Below are 18044 nucleotides of genomic sequence, written 5' to 3'. Positions count from 1 at the left end.
GGTCGTTCATTTTCAAAAGTCGCCGACTTTTGGCAAAGTCGGGTTTCATGAAACCCGATCCGACCCCTGTGCGGGGTCGGCCATGCGGTACGCGACTTTCGCGCCAAAGTCGCGTTTCAATGACGCGAAAAGCGCCATTTCTCAGCCAATGAAGGTAAACGCAGAGTGTGGGCAGCGTGATGACATAGGTCCTGGTCCCCACCATCTTAGAGAAGGGCATTGCAGTGATTGGCTTGCTGTCTGCGGCGTCACAGGGGCTATAAAGGGGAGTTCCCGCCGACCGCCATGTTACTGCTGCTGATCTGAGCTTAGGGAGAGGTTGCTGCCGCTTCGTCAGAAGCAGGGATAGCGTTAGGCAGGGTCCATTAACCACCAAACCGCTTGTGCTGTAGCGATTTCCACTGCCCAACACCACCTTCGGTGTGCAGGGACAGTGGAAGCTACATTTTTTTTTTTCCCCCTCAGCGCTGTAGCTCATTGGGCTGCCCTAGAAGGCTCCCTGATAGCTGCATTGCTGTGTGTACGCCGCTGTGCAAACCAACTGCTTTTTTCAAAGCACAAATCCTCTTGTTCCTTCCTTTCTGCACAGCTATCTTGTTTGTTTGTCCACACTTTTTATTTAATTTGTGCATCAGTCCACTCCTTATTGCTGCCTGCCATACCTGGCTGAGATTACTGCAGGGAGATAGTAATTGAAGGACACTCCCTGTTTTTTTTTTTTTTTTTGTGGGAGATTAAGATTGACATTTCTGCTAGAGTGCCATCCCTGTCTGTGTCATCTCTCACTCAGTGGGCCATAGAAAGCCTATTTATTTTTTTGCTTGATTTGGGTTATAAAATCTACCTGAAAAAATCACTACATCAATCAGTGGGAGAAAAATATTGGCCTCAGGGCTTGTGTGCCACTCTTGACTCCTGTGTGCATCATCACTCACTCAGTGGGCCATAGAAAGCCTATTTATTTTTTTTGCTTGATTTTGGTTCTAAAATCTACCTGAAAAAATCACTACATCAATCAGTGGGAGAAAAATATTGGCCTCAGGGCTTGTGTGCCACTCCTGACTCCTGTGTGCATCATCACTCACTCAGTGGGCCATAGAAAGCCCATTTTTTTTTTTTTTTGCTTTATTTGCGTTCTAAATTCTACCTGAAAAAATCAATAAATCAATCAGTGGGAGATTAATATTGGCCTTTGGGCTTGTGTGCCAGTCCTAAGCGTGCCATCTCTCTCTCTCAGATAGTGGGCCATAGAAAGCCTATTTTTTTTTATTTTTTTTTATTGGGTTTATAAATTTTCCCTGGAAAAAAAAAAAAAAAGTGGGAGATTAATATTGGCCTCTGGGCTTGTGTGCCAGTCCTGAGCGTGCCATCTCTCTCACAAATAGTGGGCCATAGAAAGCCTATTTATTTTTTTTTTTTTGGTTTTATAAATTCTCCCTTAAAAAAAAAAGGGAGATTAATATTGGCCTTTGGGCTTGTGTGCCAGTCCTAAGCGTGCCATCTCTCTCTGTCTCTCAGATAGTGGGCCATAGAAAGCCTATTTATTATTTTTTTTATTGGGTTTATAAATTTTCCCTGGAACAAAAAAAAAAAAGTGGGAGATAAATTTTGGCCTCTGGGCTTGTGTGCCACTCCTGACTCCTGTGTGCGTCATCTCTCACTCAGTGGGCCATAGAAAGCTTTTTTTTGTTTTATTTGTTTTCTAAATGCTCCCAGAAATTTTTTTATTTTATTTGGTTTCTAAATTCTTCCTGAAAAAATCATTTTATTCTATTTTTTTTTTCCTAAAGGCTCCCTGAAAAAAAAAAAAAAAAAAAAACAAATCAGTGGGAGATTAATATTGCCCTTTCTGCTTGTGTGCCAGTCTTGACTCCTGGGTGTGCCATCTCTCTCTCTCTCTCCAATTGTGGGCCATAGAAAGCCTATTATTTTTTTAGCTTGATTTGGGTTCCAAAATCTACCTGAAAAAATCACTACATCAATCAGTGGGAGATAAATATTGGCCTCTGGGCTTGTGTGCCACTCCTGACTCCTGTGTGCGTCATCTCTCACTCAGTGGGCCATAGAAAGCCTTTTTTTGTTTTATTTGTTTTCTAAATTCTCCCTGAAAAAATCATTTTATTTTCTTTGGTTTCTAAATTCTTCCTGAAAAAATCATTTTATTCTATTTTTTTTTTTTCCTAAAGTCTCCCTGAAAAAAAAAAAAAAAAAAAAAATCAGTGGGAGATTAATATTGCCCTTTCTGCTTGTGTGCCAGTCTTGACTCCTGGGTGTGCCATCTCTCTCTCTCTCTCCAATTGTGGGCCATAGAAAGCCTATTATTTTTTTAGCTTGATTTGGGTTCCAAAATCTACCTGAAAAAATCACTACATCAATCAGTGGGAGATAAATATTGGCCTCTGGGCTTGTGTGCCACTCCTGACTCCTGTGTGCGTCATCTCTCACTCAGTGGGCCATAGAAAGCCTTTTTTTGTTTTATTTGTTTTCTAAATTCTCCCTGAAAAAATCATTTTATTTTATTTGGTTTCTAAATTCTTCCTGAAAAAATCATTTTATTCTATTTTTTTTTCCTAAAGTCTCTCTGAAAAAAAAAAACAAAAAAACAAATCAGTGGGAGATTAATATTGCCCTTTCTGCTTGTGTGCCAGTCTTGACTCCTGGGTGTGCCATCTCTCTCTCTCTCTCCAATTGTGGGCCATAGAAAGCCTATTATTTTTTTTAGCTTGATTTGGGTTCCAAAATCTACCTGAAAAAATCACTACATCAATCAGTGGGAGATAAATATTGGCCTCTGGGCTTGTGTGCCACTCCTGACTCCTGTGTGCGTCATCTCTCACTCAGTGGGCCATAGAAAGCCTTTTTTTGTTTTATTTGTTTTCTAAATTCTCCCTGAAAAAATCATTTTATTTGGTTTCTAAATTCTTCCTGAAAAAATCATTTTATTCTATTTTTTTTTTCCCTAAAGTCTCCCTGAAAAAAAAAAAAAAAAAAAAAATCAGTGGGAGATTAATATTGCCCTTTCTGCTTGTGTGCCAGTCTTGACTCCTGGGTGTGCCATCTCTCTCTCTCTCTCTCTCCAATTGTGGGCCATAGAAAGCCTATTATTTTTTTTAGCTTGATTTGGGTTCCAAAATCTACCTGAAAAAATCACTACATCAATCAGTGGGAGATAAATATTGGCCTCTGGGCTTGTGTGCCACTCCTGACTCCAGTGTGCGTCATCTCTCACTCAGTGGGCCATAGAAAGCCTTTTTTTGTTTTATTTGTTTTCTAAATTCTCCCTGAAAAAATCATTTTATTTTATTTGGTTTCTAAATTCTTCCTGAAAAAATCATTTTATTCTATTATTTTTTTTTCCTAAAGTCTCCCTTAAAAAAAAAAAAAAATCAAATCAGTGGGAGATTAATATTTACATTTGTGCTTCAGTGACAGTCCTGCGTGTGTGGCATCTCTCTCATTTGTTGCCACCAACAACAGAGTGTGTAACATTGTGCCTGATTTTCGTTGTGGTCTCACTCACCTGTAAAGGGGTAGCTAAATCATACTGAAGTTATAGCTCACCGTGTAATTTGTGTGACAGCAACAAATACCATTAGTTTGTTTACGTTTTTAAAACAATGAGGAAGTATGGTGGAAGAGGTCGTGGCCGGGGGCGTTCATTGTCAGCTGGTAATGAGGGTAGTGGTAGTGGTGGAGCATCAGCTGGTCGTGGGAAAAAAAATATTGCACCTAAGTCTGGAGCTGTGGAGCCAGGTTCGTCGTCTGGCTACACAAGGCCTCGAACGCTCCCTTTTCTGGGAGTAGGAAAACCGCTTTTAAAGCCAGAGCAGCAAGAGCAAGTTTTGGCTTATCTTGCTGACTCAGCCTCTAGCTCTTTTGCCTCCTCTCGTGAAACTGGTAAATGTCAAAGCAGCGCGTCGTTAGTGGATGTTCACGGTCAGGGACAAGTCGCTTCCTTGTCCTCTTCAGCAAAAACAACAACAGAGAAGAATGCAGCAGGCGACACAACGGGTTACTCCATGGAGCTCTTTACACATACCGTCCCTGGCTTAGAAAGTGAAGCAGTTAACAGTCCATGCCCATTACAAGTTGAATCTGACATGGAGTGCACTGATGCACAGCCACAGCCAGACTACTATGCTGGTCCTTTGACTCAGACCACAACATTGCCCTCGCAGGGTGCTGATCAAGAATCAGACCCTGATGAGACTATGTTGCCCCATCACGAACGCTATACCACCGACCGACACGGTGACACAGACGAAGTTGCACACGAGCTACAAGAAGAGGTAATAGATGACCCAGTTCTTGACCCCGATTGGCAGCCATTGGGGGAACAGGGTGCAGGCGGCAGCAGTTCTGAAGCAGAGGAGGAGGGGCCGCAGCAGGCATCAACATCGCAACAGGTTCCATCTGCCGGGCCCGTATCTTGCCCAAAACGCGTGGCAAAGCCAAAACCTGTTGGAGGACAGCGTGGCCATCCGGTTAAAGCTCAGTCTGCAATGCCTGAAAAGGTATCCGATGCTAGAAAGAGTGCAGTCTGGCATTTTTTTTAAACAACATCCAATTGATCAGCGCAAAGTCATCTGTCAAAAATGTTCAACTACCTTAAGCAGAGGACAGAATCTGAAAAGTCTCAATACAAGTTGCATGCATAGACATTTAACCACCATGCATTTGCAAGCCTGGACTAACTACCAAACGTCCCTTAAGGTTGTAGCACCCTCGGCCAATGAAGCTAGTCAGCAACGCAACATCCCTTCCGGCAGTGTAGGGCCACCATTTTCCGCACCACCTGCAGTATCTGTGCAGGTTTCTTTGCCAGGCCAAAGCAGTCAGGGTCAGGGAATCACCAGTTTCGTAGTAGGAAACACTGCATCTAGGGCACCGGTGGCAACAATACCATCTCCCACCGTCTCTCAGTCTGCCATGTCCACCGGCACCCCCGCTAGTTCCACGATCTCCAGCTCTCCAGTCCAGCTCACCCTACATGAGACTATGGTTAGAAAAAGGAAGTACTTAGCCTCGCATCCGCGTACACAGGGTTTGAACGCACACATAGCTAGACTAATCTCGTTAGAGATGATGCCCTACCGGTTAGTTGAAAGCGAAGCTTTCAAAGCCCTGATGGACTACGCTGTACCACGCTACGAGCTACCCAGTCGACACTTTTTTTCCAGAAAAGCCATCCCAGCCCTCCACCAGCATGTTAAAGAGCGCATCGTCCATGCACTCAGGCAATCTGTGAGCACAAAGGTGCACCTGACAACAGATGCATGGACCAGTAGGCATGGCCAGGGACGTTACGTGTCCATCACGGCACACTGGGTAAATGTGGTGGATGCAGGGTCCACAGGGGACAGCAAGTTTGGGACAGTTCTGCATAGCCCACGGTCTAGGAAACAATTGGCTGTAGCCGTTCGCACCCCCTCCTCCTCCTCTTCGTCCTCCTGCAGAAGCGAGAGCTCGTCCACAGACCGCAGTCGCACAACCACTCCATCCGCAGCTGCCACTGTTGCACACCAGGTCTCCCATTATGGGGCAGCTACTGGCAAACGTCAGCAGGCTGTATTGGCTATGAAGTGTTTGGGCGACAACAGACACACCGCGGAAGTTCTGTCCGAGTTCTTGCAGAAAGAAACGCAGTCGTGGCTGGGCACTGTAGATCTTGAGGCAGGCAAGGTAGTGAGTGATAACGGAAGGAATTTCATGGCTGCCATCTCCCTTTCCCAACTGAAACACATTCCTTGCCTGGCTCACACCTTAAACCTGGTGGTGCAGTGCTTCCTGAAAAGTTATCCGGGGTTATCCGACCTGCTCCTCAAAGTGCGTGGACTTTGCTCACATATCCGCCGTTCACCCGTACACTCCAGCCGTATGCAGACCTATCAGCGTTCTTTGAACCTTCCCCAGCATCGCCTAATCATAGACGTTGCAACAAGGTGGAACTCAACACTGCACATGCTTCAGAGACTGTGTGAACAGAGGCGGGCTGTTATGTTTTTGTGGGAGGATACACATACACGGGCAGGCAGTAGGATGGCAGACATGGAGTTGTCAGGTGTGCAGTGGTCGAAGATTCAAGACATGTGTCAAGTCCTTCAGTGTTTTGAGGAATGCACACGGCTGGTTAGTGCAGACAACGCCATAATAAGCATGAGCATCCCCCTAATGCGTCTGCTGATGCAAAGTTTGACGCACATAAAGGATCAGGCGTCTGCAGCTGAGGAAGAGGAAAGCCTTGATGACAGTCAGCCATTGTTTGGCCAGGGCAGTGTACAGGACGAGGTAGCGGGCGAAGAGGAGGAGGAGGACGAGGAGGATGATGGGGATGATTATATTTTTAATGAGGAAGCTTTTCCGGGGCCACTGGAAATTGGTGGCGCGGCAAGGTCGGGTTCTGGTTTTTTGAGGGACACAAGTGACGTGGATTTGCCTGAAACTGCCCCTCAACCAAGCACAACCGCAGATTTGAGAACTGGAACTTTGGCCCACATGGCGGATTATGCCTTACGTATCCTCAAAAGGGACACACGCATAACTAAAATGATGAATGATGACGATTACTGGTTGGCCTGCCTCCTTGATCCTCGCTATAAAGGCAAATTGCAAAATATAATGCCACATGAGAACTTGGAACTAATATTAGCAACCAAACAATCAACTCTTGTTGACCGTTTGCTTCTGGCATTCCCTGCACACAGCGCCCGTGATCGTTCTCACACGAGCTGCAGGGGCCAGCAGACCAGAGTAGTTAGAGGGGCAGAAATCAGAAGTGGCGTTGGCCAGAGGGGTTTTCTGACCAGGTTGTGGAGTGATTTTGCTATGACTGCAGACAGGACAGGTACTGCAGCATCAATTCAAAGTGACAGGAGACAACATTTGTCCAGTATGGTTACAAACTATTTTTCATCCCTTATCGATGTTCTCCCTCAACCGTCATTCCCATTTGATTACTGGGCATCAAAATTAGACACCTGGCCAGAATTGGCAGAATATGCATTGCAGGAGCTTGCTTGCCCGGCAGCTAGTGTCCTATCAGAAAGAGAATTCAGTGCTGCAGGTTCAATACTAACAGAAAAAAGGACTCGTCTGGCTACCCAAAATGTAGATGATCTAACCTTCATTAAAATGAACCACAACTGGATTTCGAAATCTTTTGCCCCACCTTGCCCGGCTGACACCTAGCTTTCCTATGAAAAGGTCTTGCCTGTGGACTATTCTGAATGCCTTTTCCAATCTCGTAATTTTCTGCACCTGATTGTCCAGCATACGACATGTTTACACCTCACTAAATGGCCAAACTCCCCACACGGGGCCGTGGTATCGACACTTGGCGACAGCACCCGTTAGAGTGCAGTTTGTCTGAAGAGGTGGGTGAGCCCGCTTTTGGTCGACGGCACTGCCACTGGGTCCCTCCTAGTACAATAAAGTGTCTCTGGCGGTGGTGGTGCGCACCCAACGTCAGACACACCGTTGTAATATGAGGGGCCCTGGGCCTGTACCGCCGGCCACAAGACAGTTTCCCCCCACCCCAGCTCAAACAGTGCTCTACCACTTGCAAAATTATCTCACAGCTCCACCAATGTTTAGTCTATGCGCTGACATCCTTCAATGCCTGCCACTGACAATACCATTGTATTGACATTTTTGTTATGTTAGGCCTTCGATGCCTGTCTGTGGTCACTCCTTCCACTAGGCCTCCACTGACCACACCACTGCTGCCCGTGTACCCCTGTAACCAATTTAAAATTGCCTACAGCCATGTGTTATTATTTTAGGCCTTCGATGCCTGTCTGCGGTGACTCCTTCCACTAGGCCTCCACTGACCACACCACTGCTGCCCGTGTACCCCTGTAACCAATTTAAAATTGCCTACAGCCATGTGTTATTATTTTAGGCCTTCGATGCCTGTCTGCGGTGACTCCTTCCACTAGGCCTCCACTGACCACACCACTGCTGCCCGTGTACCCCTGGAACCAATTTAAAATTGCCTACAGCCATGTGTTATTATTTTAGGCCTTCGATGCCTGTCTGCGGTCACTCCTTCCACTAGGCCTCCACTGACCACACCACTGCTGCCCGTGTACCCCTGTAACCAATTTAAAATTGCCTACAGCCATGTGTTATTATTTTAGGCCTTCGATGCCTGTCTGCGGTCACTCCTTCCACTAGGCCTCCACTGACCACACCACTGCTGCCCGTGTACCCCTGGAACCAATTTAAAATTGCCTACAGCCATGTGTTATTATTTTAGGCCTTCGATGCCTGTCTGCGGTCACTCCTTCCACTAGGCCTCCACTGACCACACCACTGCTGCCCGTGTACCCCTGGAACCAATTTAAAATTGCCTACAGCCATGTGTTATTATTTTAGGCCTTCGATGCCTGTCTTCGGTCACTCCTTCCACTAGGCCTCCACTGACCACACCACTGCTGCCCGTGTACCCCTGGAACCAATTTAAAATTGCCTACAGCCATGTGTTATTATTTTAGGCCTTCGATGCCTGTCTGCGGTCACTCCTTCCACTAGGCCTCCACTGACCACACCACTGCTGCCCGTGTACCCCTGGAACCAATTTAAAATTGCCTACGGCCATGTGTTATTATTTTAGGCCTTCGATGCCTGTCTGCGGTCACTCTTTCCACTAGGCCTCCACTGACCACACCACTGCTGCCCGTGTACCCCTGGAACCAATTTAAAATTGCCTACAGCCATGTGTTATTATTTTAGGCCTTCGATGCCTGTCTGCGGTCACTCCTTCCACTAGGCCTCCACTGACCACACCACTGCTGCCCGTGTACCCCTGGAACCAATTTAAAATTACCTACAGCCATGTGTTATTATTTTAGGCCTTCGATGCCTGTCTGCGGTCACTCCTTCCACTAGGCCTCCACTGACCACACCACTGCTGCCCGTGTACCCCTGGAACCAACATCAGAAAATATAAAAATAAGTATTTTGCTTATAAAAAAGAAAATACTGGAGAGATATCAAATGCAGACATTTTAACATTAAAAACAAACACATACAACAAAAATCTGGTACAGTACTAAAAATGGCCACCAGCTACAATAACTTTCTCCTGCAAGTAGTTAACTGAAAGGTTTTTTCAATTTTAAACACAGATATGGCATCCACCGAGTGTTGTCCTGTCGCGTCTTCTTTATATTATTGCCAAGAAGATGCAAAACAATGAAAATAATAAAATCATTATTTACCAAAAAAATAGAGTAAGTCAAAACCACATTGCAAATAAACATTCATTACAAATAAAGAAGCAGGGCGCGTCCGAGGGTGAGTATATACCTAATAAGAATATAATCACCCTCGGACGCGCCCTGCTTCTTTCCGACAGCCTTCCTTCCTAAGAATCAGCCCTTCCGTGGTGTAGAGAGAGGGTTTGTTACACTCCAAGGTGTTCCCCAGGTTGCCTTTCCTGAGCTTCGATCTTCCGGCTCTCGTTTAGTAGTTGTTGGAAACTACGCTGCATTGGGCCTACAAATTGGGTATGGGGTGTAGAGAGATGGTGTGTTCCATTCCAAGGTGTTCCCCAGGTTGCCTTTCCTGAGCTTCGATCTTCCGGCTCTCGTTTAGTAGTTGTTGGAAACTACGCTGCATTAGGCCTACAAATTGGGTATGGGGTGTAGAGAGATGGTGTGTTACACTCCAAGGTGTTCCCCAGGTTTCCTCTCCATTGCTTCGATCTTCCGGCTCTCGTTTAGTAGTTGTTGGAAACTACGCTGCATTAGGCCTACAAATTGGGTATGGGGTGTAGAGAGATGGTGTGTTCCACTCCAAGGTGTTCTCCAGGTTGCCTTTCCTGAGCTTCGATCTTCCGGCTCTCGTTTAGTAGTTGTTGGAAACTACGCTGCATTAGGCCTACAAATTGGGTATGGGGTGTAGAGAGATGGTGTGTTCCACTGTAGAGAGATGGTGTGTTCCACTCCAAGGTGTTCCCCAGGTTTCCTCGCCAATGCTTCGATCATCATGCTCTCGTTTAGTAGTTGTTGGAAACTACGCTGCATTAGGCCTACAAATTGGGTATGGGGTGTAGAGAGATGGTGTGTTCCACTCCAAGGTGTTCCCCAGGTTTCCTCGCCAATGCTTCAATCATCATGCTCTCGTTTAGTAGTTGTTGGAAACTACGCTGCATTAGACCTACAAATTGGGTATGGGGTGTAGCGAGATGGTGTGTTCCACTCCAAGGTGTTCTCCAGGTTGCCTTTCCTGAACTTCTATCTTCAGGCTCTCATTAAATTGTGGTTAAACGGAACAACTGCATTTGGCGTACTAGTTGGTTTGGGGCCTACTATCGGTGTCTGCCGCTCCTTGCTGTTCTCCTGGTTTCCTGTCCTGAAATTCCGTTTTCAGGCGCTCGTTAAGTAGTTGTTAATGTTAGACTGCATTTGGCCTACTAGTTGGGTTGGGGCCTACTATCGGTGTCTGCCACTCCTTGCTGTTCTCCTCCACTGAACAAAGCTGTGCCGCCTGTTTACTACTGTTGCCAATTTTGAACTGCATTTCGACTACTTACTGATTTGGGCCTACTCTCTGTGTCAGCCTCTCATTCCAGTTGTCCTCCACTGCAATGCCCCCTGATTAGTCGCTCAACTCTTCGCATTCGCGAATCAAAAACAGATCCATCAGGCAGGGGTACTTGGTTGCTGATACATCCTTCAGAAGGTGCAGCTTGTCCTATTAGATTAATCAAAGCCTATTTAGCAGTTAGGCATGGCAGGAAGTTTTTCTTGACACACTTAGACGGTTTACCTCTAACGAGGTACCAGTTTCAAGCCATATTCTGTAAATGTTTAGCAGCTGCAGGGTTATCAGCAAAGGATTACGGGGCACTATCATTTCGTATAGGTGCAGCCACAGAAGCCGCTAAAGTGGGTTTACTTGATTCTGAAGTACAGAGGATAGGCCGATGGCGTTGAGCATGTTTTTCTAGATATATCAGGCTGGATTTGTTAAATCAATGCTGTTACTTTTATCCACAGGTTCCAGCAGTTCAACAGTTTGGTTGTTGGGTCATTACTACATTTTTTGGGCAGGTCAACAAGCCGAGTATCGTCCAGGAGGGAGGAATTTAGGATTTAGAGGCGTGAACTTTATGTGGCGTGGTATTAGAGGATAACAGTGGCCGCAAGTATTTCCTGAAATAATAGACATTGCAAGAGATGCCAGGGGTCCTATAATTCTGGTTTTGAATGTGGGTGGGAATGACCTTTACTTTTACAAATTAGCGGAATTGATGACCATGATGAGGTCAGATATAGCACGCTTGCGCAGTTTCTTTCAAGAACTCATCCTGGTTTGGTTCGAAATTGTGCCTCGGGCTATTTGACAAAGAGCTAGAGATGGTTTGGCCGTTGAACGGAACCGGAGGACAATCAACGCCTGAATATCAAAGTTTGTAAGGGAAAGATTTGGTGTGATTGTAAGGCACAAACAACTCGAAGGGGATAATGTTGCTTTGTTAAGGCCAGGTGGTGAACATCTAACAGGTATCGGGCTTGATATTTTCCTAACTGGATTAAAAGACGGCATCGAACGGGCATTGCTGTTGATGGGTGGGGGGTGGAATCATGTGTGAGAACACATGATCCTCCATGGTGGTAAAGAAAGAAAGGACACATGGGTACGGCTCATCGGCTGACTTGCCTGTGAATATGCAACAGGGCATTTCGTGGCGAGCACAGTTTTTAATTAAAGTGCCTTTCTAATAGTTCAAGTTAAATAAGTTAATAAAGCTGTGACCGACCTTCACCCATCAATTGGTGTTAGTTGTATTATTTCTTATACATATTGGTAGTGGGTTGGAGGGTGTTCTGGCAGTTATTATTGGGTCGATGCAGTCTGACTTGTATATAAAGCAAAATAATTAACCCCAGAAATAAATGTTCCTCCATCACTTTGGCTGTGTTCACACGTAGCGTTTTTGATGCATTTTTTAACTTTAACATTGCTTTCAACCAATACAAATGCATTCACTGGGAAATGTCATTGTAACATTTAACAAACCTAGCTGGTCATGTGGTGTGTGACACATAAGGAGACCCATCATTTTTCATTTCTGAAGGAGGGACTCTTAACCCCTTTACCCCCAAGGGTGGTTTGCACGTTAATGACCGGGCCAATTTTTACAATTCTGACCACTGTCCCTTTATGAGGTTATAACTCTGGAACGCTTCAACGGATCCCAGTGATTCTGACATTGATTTCTCATGACATATTGTACTTCATGATAGTGGTAAACTTTATTTGATATTACCTGCATTTATTTGTGAAAAAAATGGAAATTTGGCAAAAATTTTGAAAATTTCGCAATTTTCCAAATATGAATTTTTATGCAATTAAATCACAGAAATATGTCACACAAAATACTTAATAAGTAACATTTCCCACATGTCTACTTTACATCGGCACAATTTTGGAACCAAAATTTTTCTTGTGTTAGGGAGTTATAAGGGTTAAAAGTTGACCAGCAATTTCTCATTTTTACAACACCATTTTTTTTAGGGACCACATCTCATTTGAAGTCATTTTGAGGGGCCTATATGATAGAAAATAACCAAGTGTGACACCATTCTAAAAACTGCACCCCTCAAGGTGCTCAAAACCACATTTAAGAAGTTTATTAACCCTTCAGGTGTTTCACAAGAATTTTTGGAATGTTTAAATAAAAATGAACATTTAACTTTTTTTCACAAAAAATATACTTCAGCTCCAATTTGTTTTTTTTTACCAAGGGTAACGGGAGAAAATGACCCCAAAAGTTGTTGTACAATTTGTCGTGAGTATGCCGATACCCCATATGTGGGGGTAAACCACTGTTTGGGCGCATGGCAGAGCTCGGAAGCAAAGGAGCGCCATTTGACTTTTTAATGCAAAATTGACTGGAATCGAGATGGGACGCCATGTTGCGTTTGGAGAGCCCCTGATGTGCCTAAACATTAAAACCTCCCACAAGTGACACTATTTTGGAAAGTAGACCCCCTAAAGAACTTATCTAGATGTGTGGTGAACACTTTGACCCATTAATTGATTCACAGAAGTTTATAATGCAGAGCCATAAAAATAAAAAATCATATTTTTTCACAAAAATGACCTTTTTGCCCCCAGTTTTTTATTTTCTCAAGGGTGAGAGAAGAAATTAGACCCCAAAATTTGTTGTACAATTTGTCCTGAGTACGCTGATACCTCATATGTGGGGGTAAACCACTGTTTGGCCGCATGGCTGAGCTCGGAAGGGAAGGAGCGCCAGATGTATTTTCAATGCAAAATTTACTGGAATTGAGATAGGACGCCATGTTGCGCTTAGAGAGCCACTGATGTGCCTAAACATTGAAACCCCCCACAAGTGACACCATTTTGGAAAGTAGACCCCCTAAGGAACTCACATAGATGTGATGTGAGAGCTTTGAACCCCCAAGTGTTTCACTACAGTTTATAAAGCAATTCCGTGAAAATAAAAATTATTTTTTTCCACAAAAATTATTTTTTAGCCCCCAGTTTTGTATTTTCCCAAGGGTAACAGGAGAAATTGACCCCAAAAGTTGTTGTCCAATTTGTCCTGAGTATGCTGTAACCCCATATGTGGGGGGAACCACCGTTTGGGCGCATGGGAGGGCTCGGAAAGGAAGGAGCGCCATTTGGAATGCAGACTTAGATGGAATGGTCTGCAGGCGTCACATTGCGTTTGCAGAGCCCCTAATGTACCTAAACAGTAGAAACCCCCCACAAGTGACCCCATATTGGAAACTAGGCCCCACCAAGGAACTTATCTAGATGTTTTGTGAGGACTTTGAACCCGCAAGTGTTTCACTACAGTTTATAGCCCAGAGCCGTGAAAATAAAAAATCCTTTTTTTTCCACAAAAATAATATTTTAGCCCCCAGTTTTGTATTTTTCCAAGGGTAACAGTTGAAATTGGACCCCATAAGTTGTTGTCCAGTTTGTCCTGAGTACGCTGATACTCCATATGTGGGGGGAACCACCGTTTGAGCGCATGGCAGAGCTCGGAAAGGAAGGAGCGTCATTTGTAATGCAGACTTAAATGGATTGGTCTGCAGGCATCACATTGCGTTGCAGAGCCCCTAATGTACCTAAACAGTAGAAGCCCCACACAAGTGACCCCATATTGGAAACTAGACCCCCCAAAGGAACTTATCTAGATGTTTTGTGAGAACTTTGAACCCCCAAGTGTTTCACTACAGTTTATAATGCAGAGCCGTGAAAATAAAAAATCTTTTTTTTTTCCACAAAAATTATTTTTTAGCCCCCAGTTTTGTATTTTCCCAAGGGTAACAGGAGAAATTGGACCCCAAAAGTTGTTGTCCTATTTGTCCTGAGTACGCTGATACACCATATGTTGGGGTAAACCCCTGTTTGGGCACACGGGAGAGCTCGGAAGGGAAGGAGCACTGTTTTACTTTTTCAACGCAGAAATGGCTGGAAATGAGATCGGACGCCATGTCGCGTTTGGAGAGCCCCTGATGTGCCTAAACAGTGGAAACCCCCAATTATAACTGAAACCCTAATTCAAACACACCCCCAACCCTATTCCCAACGGTAACCCTAACCACACCCCTAACGCTGACACACCCCTAACCATAGTCCCAACCCTATTCCCAACCGTAAATGTAATCCAAACCCTAACCCTGACTTTAGCCCCAACCCTAACCCTAACTTTAGCCCCAACCCTAATTGTAGCCTTAACCCTAGCCCCAACCCAAACCCTTACCCTAGCTCTAACCCTAGCCCTAACCCTAGACCGAACCCTAGCCCTAACCCTAACCCTAGCCCTAACCCTAACCCTAGCCCTAACCCTAATGGGAAAATGGAAATAAATACATTTTTTTAATTTTTTTATTTTTCCCTAACTAAAGGGGTGATGAAGGGGGGTTTGATTTACTTTTATAGCGGGTTTTTTAGCGGATTTTTATGATTGGCAGCCATCACACACTGAAAGACGCTTTTTATTGCAAAAAATATTTTTTGTGTTACCACATTTTGAGAGCTATAATTGTGAGGTCTTGTTTTTTGCGGGATGAGTTGACGTTTTTATCGGTAACATTGAACCCCCAAGTGCTTCACAGACGTTTACAACGCAGAGCCGTGAAAATAAAAAAATCATTTTTCTTTCCTCAAAAATTATGTTTTAGCAAGCATTTTTTTATTTTCACAAGGGTAACAGGAGAAATTGGACCCCAGTAATTGTTGCGCAGTTTGTCCTGAGTACACTGATACCCCATATGTGGGGGTAAACCACTGTTTGGGCACACGTCGGGGCTCGGAAGTGAGGGAGCACCATTTGACTTTTTGAATACAAGATTGGCTGGAATCAATGGTGGCGCCATGTTGCGTTTGGAGACCCCTGATGTGCCTAAACAGTGGAAACCCCTCAATTCTACCTCCAACACTAAGCCCCCACACCCCTAACCCTAATCCCAACTGTAGCCATAACCCTAATCACAACCCTAACCACAACCCTAATTCCAACCCTAACCCTAAGGCTATGTGCCCACGTTGCGGATTCGTGTGAGATTTTTCAGCATCATTTTTGAAAAATCCGCGGGTAAAAGGCACTGCGTTTTACCTGCGGATTTACCGTGGATTTCCAATGTTTTTTGTGCGGATTTCACCTGCGGATTCCTGTTGAGGAACAGGTGTAAAACGCTGCGGAATCCGCACAAAGAATTGACATGCTGCGGAAAATACAACGCAGCGTTTCTGCGCTGTATTTTACGCACCATGGGCACAGCGGATTTGGTTTTCCATAGGTTTACATGGTACTGTAAACCTGATGGAACACTGCTGCGAATCCGCAGCGGCCAATCCACTGCGGATCCACAGCCAAATCCGCACCGTGTGCACATAGCCTAACACTCCCATGAGTTTACAGTTCAATGTAAACCTATGGGAAACAAAAATCGCTGTACACATGCTGCAGAAAAACTGCACGGAAACGCAGCGTTATACATTACGCAGCATGTCACTTCTTTCTGCGGATTCCGCAGCGGTTTTACAACTGCTCCAATAGAAAATCGCAGTTGTAAAACTGCAGTGAAATGCGCAGAAAAACCGCGGTAAATCCGCCATAAATCCGCAGCGGTTTAGCACTGCGGATTTATCAAATCCTCAGCGGAAAAATCCGCAGAGGACCAGAATACGTGTGCACATACCGAAACCCTAACCCTAACCCTAACCCTATTCTAACCTTAGTGGAAAAAAAAAAAAATTCTTTATTTTATTATTGTCCCTACCTATGGGGGGGTGACAAAGGGGGGGGGGGGCGTCATTTACTATTTTTTTTAGATTCGGCGGGCGCACTGCGTATGCGCTCGCCATTTTGGAATATGGCGGCACCCATGAAGAAGACGGACGGACCCCGGGAGGATCGGTAAGTATGATGGGGTGGGGGGGAGCACAGGGGGAATCGGAGCATGGGGGGATGGATCAGAGCGCGGAGGGGGGTGGATCGGAGCACGGGTGGGGGTGGATTGGAGCACGGGGGAGGATCGGAGCAAGGGGAGGTGGATCAGAGCACGGGGGGGTGGATCGGAGTGCAGGGCGGTTGGATCGGAGCACGGGGGGGTGATTGGAGCACGGGGGGAGTGGACAAGAGCACGGGGGGAGCGGAGCACAGGACGGAGTGGTGCATAGGACTGATCGGAGGACTGAGGGGGGCGATCGGTGGGGTGGGGGCACATCAGTGTTTCCAGCCATGGCCGATGATATTGGAGCATCGGCCATGGCTGGATTGTAATATTTCACCAGTTTTAATAGGTGAAATATTACAAATCGCTCTGATTGGCAGTTTCACTTTCAACAGCCAATCAGAGCGATCGTAGCCACGGGGGGTGAAGCCACCCCCCCCCTAGGCTAAACTACCACTCCCCCTGTCCCTGCAGATTGGTGTGAAATGGGAGTTAACCCTTTCACCCGATCTGCAGGGACGTGATCTTTCCATGACGCCACATAGGCGTCATGGGTTGGATTGGCACCGACTTTCATGACGCCTACGTGGCGTCAAAGGTCGGGAAGGGGTTAATGTGCCGGGGGCGGTCCGTGACTGCTCCTGGCACATAGTGCCAGATGTCAGCTGCGATAGTCAGCTGACACCCGCCCGTGGTCGGCCGCGCTCCCCCCGTGAGCGCAACTGATCGCTCTGGACATATTATTCCGTCCTTGGGAATTAGGGCCCAACCCACAGGGATGGAATAGTACGTCCAATGGCAGAAAGGGGTTAAAGTCACAAAGCCTATTTTTAGAGGGGCATCAGGTGGCATTAAATATTCTTAAAGGGCCATTATTAAACAGTGGGTCTTCTATGCTGTTATAGAGCAGGCCGGAGCGAGCCGTCCCCTCCCCCCCGCAGACGGCGTATGTGCAGGCCGTCATGACAGGGGTTTGGGAGGGAGAGATAGGAGGGGAAGGGGTTAATTATGGGAGGGGGGGTGTTATGCATGAGGCAGGGGTTTATAAGGAAAGGGTGGGGTGGGGCTTACCAGTTCCCGCTCTGAAGCCTCAGGAAGATAGCGGCGCCATGTCCGGAATCGACTGTGTGCTGCAGCAGCTGCGGGCGGCAGCGGAGAGCCAGCCTCCTGGCTGGTTAGAGGCCCAGGTGGCCGGTATACTGGGTAGCGGCAGCGGTAGCAGCAGCGGAGTCTTGCAGGCGGCGGCCAGCAGTGAGCGGCGCTCCCGGCGCGTGCGACCTCCACAACGGCTGTCCCCCGATCCTATCCAGCCCCAGCGTCGGTGAAGGAGCCCCTCCAGGGACCCTCCGGACCGAGTGCCCGCCGGTAAACGCCCCAGTAGGGCCCGGTCCGGGAGGAATCCAAATGCTGCGATGGGGCCTGCGGCGGTGGAGAGGCCTGCTTCCTCATCACAGGGGGCGGGGCCTTCGCGCGCTGGAGCTCCAACTGCCGGTGACGTCACGGGGGGGCGCCGTGGTGCAGCTTCTGCTGGGCGACCTGCTCCTTCTTCTGCACCGAGACAGCGAGGGAGAGCCTGTACTGCAGCGGCCGGCAGCGCCG

Source organism: Ranitomeya imitator, chromosome 1, assembly GCF_032444005.1.
Source record: "Ranitomeya imitator isolate aRanImi1 chromosome 1, aRanImi1.pri, whole genome shotgun sequence".
NCBI lineage: Eukaryota > Metazoa > Chordata > Amphibia > Anura > Dendrobatidae > Ranitomeya > Ranitomeya imitator.
This window is presented reverse-complemented; position numbering follows the sequence as displayed.